This window comes from Leuciscus leuciscus (genome assembly GCF_965113295.1).
Source record: "Leuciscus leuciscus genome assembly, chromosome: 4".
Lineage (NCBI taxonomy): Eukaryota > Metazoa > Chordata > Actinopteri > Cypriniformes > Leuciscidae > Leuciscus > Leuciscus leuciscus.
Genome location: NC_138728.1, coordinates 31,514,153 through 31,521,652, shown reverse-complemented (window position 1 = coordinate 31,521,652; position 7,500 = coordinate 31,514,153).

Genomic DNA, 7,500 nt, shown 5'->3' with positions numbered 1-7,500 from the left:
AAGACAAAGTCGAGGAGCGATCCCTTTAATTAAACCCGGGATTGAACCAGGGACCTTTAGATCTTCCGTCTGCACTGGCAACCATTTGGTTGTAGATTTAATTCAAATATTGCGCTTTAAGCCACGCAAGCGCAAATGTTTGCGGACAGGCTGCAGCATCCGTGTTGGCTCGTTGGTCTAGGGGTATGATTCTCGCTTAGGGTGCGAGAGGTCCCGGGTTCAAATCCCGGACGAGCCCGTTCTCAGGCTTCGATTTTAATCTCTTCAGCCTGATTAGGGAAACCAGTCTGAACGAGGCCGGTTAGCTCAGTTGGTTAGAGCGTGGTGCTAATAACGCCAACTGAGCTAACCGGCCTCGTTCCGACTGTTTTCATCCCCAATTTCTCCGAAAAATCCTGGTTTCCCTAATCAGGCTGAAGAGATTAAAAGCGAAGCCTGAGAACGGGCTCGTCCGGGATTTGAACCCGGGACCTCTCCCTAAGCGAGAATCATACCCCTAGACCAACGAGCCAAAACGGACGCTGCAGCCTGTCCGCAAACATTTGGGCTTGCGTGGCTTAAAGCGCAATATTTGAATTAAATCTACAACCAAATGGTTGCCAGTGCAGACGGAAGATCTAAAGGTCCCTGGTTCAATCCCGGGTTTAATTAAAGGGATCGCTCCTCGACTTTGTCTTTGAGAGCGATGGACACCTGCTTTCGTTTGGCAAGGGGAATTAGCTCAAATGGTAGAGCGCTCGCTGCGCAAAGGAAGGGGCCCAATCTTTGCGCCCCGCACGCAAGCCAAAAAGACGCAGAAAACGGGAATGTGCCCACAAATTTCCCCCGCAACATTATTAGGGCTTTATTCCAGTGCGTTATGAAGTAGTTTTAGTTACATGTGAAACAAGTCACCCTCCGCGGGCTGGATTCGAACCTCTGTTCTGCGTGCGATCAACTGCGCCTGCGTCTTCATTTAATTATCTATGACATCATTATATTGGTTGATATTTTTTGTGTATTATAGTTTAAAACATTTTTTGCATATTACATGTTTATGGTTTAATCAAATGATTAAAAACATTTCTTTAAATGTGTTTTTGTGAGGGATATTTGATTGACCTGATTTATCAATTTGTTTTAAGACACTTCAAATGTTTTATTAAATGTTTTTTTTTAATATTTTTTTTTTATATTGCATATTACATGTTGTTTATGGTTTAATAAAATGAATAAAATTGTTTCTTCAAATAGCCTATGTGTTTTTTGTGAGGGATATGATTTGATTGATATGATTTAACAGATTTATTTTAAGGCACTTCAAATGTTTTATTAAAATGAATACACACAAATATTTAAATGACACTTCAAATGTAAAATGTTTTATTAAAATGAATACACACAAATATTGAAATGAGTACACAGACACAAACACACACGTATATAAATATATATGTACATACACACTGGGTGGACACATGTACAGTAATATATACAAAATATACAAATTGTTTATTGAGGAGGCGGAGTTTGGCATGTATTTTGCTGGCGCTGTTCTGCCAACCAGTCATCTAAAGATTTTCCATTTGAGGCAGCCAAGCAAAATGTGGCATTACCATATCGGCTATGGCCAAACTCTTTGGTTTTGGGCTGCCCACATTTGCTGCACATGTTAAAGGTAACCCCTCGCACATACTTCCTCTTATGGACTCCGCTTTCCGTCTCCTGGGCCCTCCGGCGCCGGTTCCTCTGGGTGTAACGGGACACAGGTGCAGCAGACACAGGAGCAGGCGGAGCTGGGCCTGCACCGGATGTTGACGCACCAGAAGGGGGAATCACCATTGACACGGTCATGTCAGGGTTAAGGACTAGTGACAATGACCCAGGTGTTGAAATGGGCTGCACAAGTCCTGATGCTGTGGGGGCAGGTGCAATGGGGCACACCATGGTGGTGGCAGCAGCGGGCCGTCGACCTGGTCGCAGAAGAGGAGCCTGTCCTTCTCGATTTGGCGGGAAGATAAAAGTATGTTTTGGGCCTGAGGTCGATGCCGCTTCATCCAATTTTTCCCTCGGTGGAGGAAGCTGCGTATCAGCCACAGCAATTGGGTCAGGTGGAGTCAGTCCCTGAGCGAGGACACTCATTTCCTGTTTCTTCTGCTGCCGTTGAAACCTGAAAATAAATTACATGTATTATATATATATATATATGTTTATAGAAGTATTCAGTTAATTTGAAGCAAATAATGTGCCTTGCTTACCACTGAATGAGTGTCTTCTGGTTTATCTCAAACAGCTGGATCATTGTTTCATCCATTAGCCTGCGATTGTTAAGCACCAGCTCTCGGATGTGGTGGTAATCCGAGAGGATTTTAGACCACCTGGGGGTGCAAACTCCAGCCTTCTTGGTCGGCGACTTGTGTAAAGCACACAGCTTTGTACAAATGGCCTCAACCAAGCGGCTGGTGCTGGGCCACTGTGCTGGACCCCCGGGATGTCCAATCAGACACCGTTTCACACTCTCCACACCCGGTGTGACTCCGGACCGTTTCGGTGCCTTAAAGCGTCCATGTGTCAGCTGAGGCTGATGTCGAGGCTGATAGTTGACCCGCTGTTTGTCTGTGTCATGGAGAGCTGTCCACAGCTGGATGGCCTCTGTCACCTGCAGGTCAGTGAGGTAAGGAGCCTCACGAAGACCAACCAGGTAACCAGCCAGATCCTGGACCTTGTCCCACCCAGCGATGCCATCAGGCCCAATGACTGCTCCCTAGTAAATTCAGATTCATGTTAATATATGTGGAATAAAATGAGAATGAAATTAAATAAAGCCCTTAAAGTGTCTTACCTGAGTTTCGTCGGAGAGACTGCTTCCAGTGTCAGATGGCTGTGACAACACTGAAGGCGCAGGGGCAAGATGCTGTCCTTCTTCCAGTGACACGTCAGCCATTGATACGTCAGCCAGTGATGCTGGGGACTGAGGCTGAGGCACAGATGAGGGGCTGTTTGCGAGATCACCGCAAGGGTCATTCTCGTACAGCACTGGAACTGTGATGTCCTCCGTGATGTCTTCCTCAAATCCCTCATCTTGCAGGTCTTGGTCATCAATTTCCTCCACCAGCCTGTCTTCCTCCTCTGGGTTCTGGAGCACTGGAGTCAGTGTTTTGCCAGTCTGGCTGTAAAGGTACTCTATTCCGAGCAATTCACCTACAAGAATAAAATGGAAAAAAATAAAGTTTTGTTAATATTTTGTCTAGTAAATTTAAGGCTAAATAGATAACTTAGTATAATATTACAAAATAACAAATTAATGAATTTCTTGCCTGTATATGCTCCAGGAGGGCGATAGCGCTCATCCCAGGGCTTCCCAAAGACTCTCTGGCTAAGCTGGTCCACAGCCTCTCTCATGGCACTGCCATATGACCGGATGGAGGACACTCCTTTTATGGCATCTTCCATCCGGTCATCATTCCAACGCATCAAGCCTTCAAGGAGATAGGCCTGAAAATGCGCATCACTGGCACTGGTTCCTAAAAGTTACATAAATAAAAAAGGTTTTATACGTCACATATGTACAAGATATTTACTACACATGAGATGCTATGAAGTAACTGGTAACATGTAATAGAGCTATGTAATTACATTAAACAATTATTGTCGTTATAACCAGAGTTACTAGTGACTTGTCAGGCAAGACAGCTTTGTCAATGCTTTTATGACATCAGAAAAGAAATGTAATATTACTGTAAATTGTGACATTTATTAATGTGACATTACTTTAATGTAAATAGAAGCAGTTACAGTGCTTACATGTTTTACAGAAAAATGTGTAACCCATATGTATGTAATACCTGGAATAAAACGGTTCAGGTGGAGGTGGAATGACTCCAAGGAGGTAGAGCCTCGAGCACACCTGTAGCAGCACAGCTCCACACCGCCTTTCTTCAGTGTCCCCTTCTTTATGTATAGCGGAAAGTGCTCTGGGTCTTGGATACACTGTACGTGCTTCCGCTGTTCTTTCCATATCTGCTGGATCCGTTCGTGGTTCAGAAGTGGAACTCCGAGAGTGTCCTTTCCGTCCGCACTGTCAAACTGATCAATCAGTTTCCCAATCAATATGGTGGTCTCCTCCTCCCCCCTGGTCCTCCTCCGGCAGTGCAGTGCCAACTCCCTCCGGTTAATGCGAGCACGGACCGCCTTTTCTGAGATGTAGCCAGTCTTCTTTGCCGCCAGCTCACCCTCCTTTGCACGGCGAAGAGCAGCCACATCCTCTGGATCCCACTCGAATATGGACATGGACAGACGTGCCATGAAGATCCCGTAGAGCGGATGAGCCTCTGTCGTGACACCTGCAGCAAATCGCCGCATGAAATGCCAGATGTCAAGGCGCACTTCAAGCTCATCCCACTCCGAAAACATGGCCTTAACCTGAGACTGGCCGTGCTGACTGCAGCAATCTCGGTCCACGTACATCACTTTTGGGGATGCCTCTCCTGCCTCTCGGTAGCGTTTCATTAGGCCAGCTGCCATGGGGTCCAGTGCATGTCCCTCGGCGGCTGTTAGGACAGAGACAAGGACTTGGCCGTGTTCGTTACCCACATTAGTGCACCAGGCAGCTGTTCCTGAAGCAGCACCGGCAAGTTTTTTTGTGACCTATTGGGGAAAACAGAAGGGTAAAAAAAAAGAAAAAAGTATAACAAAATAAAAACTCATAACTGTTCATTATGTACACGCACATATCCATATCTGGACAATTTCTGGATATAAACAGGGCTGTGATACCTTTTTTGTGGAGTCCATCTTGAGAACACAGCCAAAGACGGATGTAATTTTGGCCTTGACCTCGTCCAGTCGCCCCAGAACATCCCTGGCGTACACAGCTAACAGCCACTTAGGTTTAGGTAGGGCAGGTAAAAGGGGAGGCTCAGCAAACACAGGAGGCTGCACAAGGGAGGACCTTGTGAATGGTTCACAGGCAGTCAGGTACTGCAGGACACGCTGTGTCCAGGCCTCACTGTGCTGTTCCATCAGCTTCTTGTAGAGCTGAGTCACACTGTTGCCCAGTGTCCTCTCCCTCATCATCCTCACCACCCGGTTGTCACATGAGTACCTAAGGAAACAACAGTATAATCATGCAAATGCTTTGGTTGGAAAAAATAACACAAATAAAAGCGCCTAATGGTTGTGATTATGAATTACCTGTATGTCAGCAAAGCTGGAAACTGACTGCGGTGGCCCATATCCAGCTGTCCCAAGATGTCCTCGTTCCAGGCTGGATACTTTTTTTTGCAGCGTTTGCACTCCAGATACTCAGTGGCAAGGTCATACCACCCATCGATGTCCAAGACCTTGCGCACGGTACGATAAAGTCCTGCCGCAGTAAGTCTGTGCTTACCACAGTCTGGGCGGACGCAGACAAGAGGAAACAACCACATCTTTAGCGGCATCCATAAGAAAATGGGCCGACAAAAGAAGAGGTCGGGTGAGGCGGGTGGCTGGGTGTTTATCAAAGGGGGCTGAGGAGGATACCACCAAAGCTTCATCTGGGACACTATTTCTGGCTTTCCGGTTCGCAGGTTGGCCTTAAACAGTGTGTTCCGGATCCACTCATGCTGGAAAGGTGGAAGATGATCTTTCCAGTGACCTGGAAGCTCAGCTGGTGGCTGATGATGAGGAAGATCTGGTGTCTGTGGTGTTTCCGCTGATGCACAGGCCTCTGAGTGAACAGTAACAAAAACAGTATAAGGATGACTGTTTAATTTGATAGTAATACGCCATAAATGCAGCCCACAAACAGCCAGCGAAGCAGTAATTTTGGACAATTATTAATAATAATTATGATTACATTTAGGAATAACAGTGAAGAAAATGGTATTAGTGTTAAGAAGCAAAGAACACAGTGTACACTTTATTGATGTAAGGAATATGGGATCAATACAGCTCTTTGAGAATGAGGATTAGATGGAATGGAGACAGGAAAATGAGTCGTGAGGAATTCAGTAAAAAAAGTAATGATGCCCACAGCCCACGGAGCTAAAGAGTGAGTGAGAAGAGCAAGCTTTGTGAAAAAGTTATCCAGTGATTGTTTAGCAACGGGAAAATTAAGAAACGCAAATAAATACACTGACACCTTTGGACATCCTTAAGGTTTGGAAGAAGTGCACTCAAAGAATGCATCCCGCTTGATGATGTCACATAATTCTGTGTTGTAAAAAAAATATATTTAAAAATGTTTATTTATTTATTTTCAAAAATAATGATTCTCAGTGGGTTTCCACAAAACATTCTTATAATATTTGCATTTGTGTCATATGCCACACCTGTATTTAGCTGTGCTTCACATTGTGATGCAGCAAATACCAGCTCCTCATCATCATCTTCAGCAGTGGGAATGGAAGTGCCTGGAGCACAAATGTTAAAACTATTACTGTGATCAATACACGGAGACAATTATGTAAGATGTTGCTTACTTACCAGTTGCGAATAGCTGCTTTCGGGCCAAATGTTTGGCTGGGGGTTCTGCTGCCGGAGGAGGTAAAGTGGATTGCAGTAATGGATCTGGAAACAACAAGTGGACAAGTTTGCCATAACGATAAATTAATACATGTAGAAATGCTGTAGGGAAAATTCTATATTCACACTCCTACTCACAGGGTTTAACTGGTGACATTAGTTTTTTTGCCAGCTGTGAAGGTGACAAATGTTTGCCACGCACCAACAGCGCTTTCACAGTGGCGGTCTGCTGTACACCAGTTCGGATGGCTGTAGGTGGAGGTGCAGAGGCACTGGAGGCTGCAGGTGGACGTGCAGGCTGATGTACCCTGGTCCCCATTTCAGAAGCCTGTCTTTTCAGGACATACGCCTTGAAAATGGCCATGTTGGTGTTGGGCCTGGCATCTGCCTTAACCAGGTACCTGATGAGGGCTTCGGCCTCCTTGCTCTGGTCCTCAAAAACATCCTTCATGGACCGGCCCTGAAAGTCACCAAACTCCACCATCAAGCAGCCCTGGTCTCCAGTTGCCCGGGCTTCTGCTTGCATTTCCTGCTTCCTCTTATATTTCTCCACTTCTTCTGCCATCTCTCTAATATAAGAAGTGTACTGTAGGAACAGTTGTTTGTTTTCTGACAGGGGGGTTGTCTGCGCTTTCTCACTGGAAATGCTGAGCACCAAATATACTGCGTACCCCAGAGAGTTTTCCAGGAGCCATCTAAAACTCTGACCCTGGTACTTCCCAAACTGAAGTTTGCAGTGAGCCAGTACTAAAAACTGGTCACTGGGATCTCCACCGTTTGTGAAGACAAAATTACTTGCCTCTGCCAGCACCTCCTCCTTTGATTTGGCCCTTCCAGACACCACATTTTCAAGACCCTTCGCCTCCACCGATGGCGTCATGAGGAGACGGTTTGATGTTGCCGACTGGCGGCGAAAAACGGGGTATGCGTACATTTTCTGAAATGAAAATCAGAGAGACTATTACCTCTTGCAATCTTAAAGATACTTGTATGTTAACTGTGTAATGATAATTT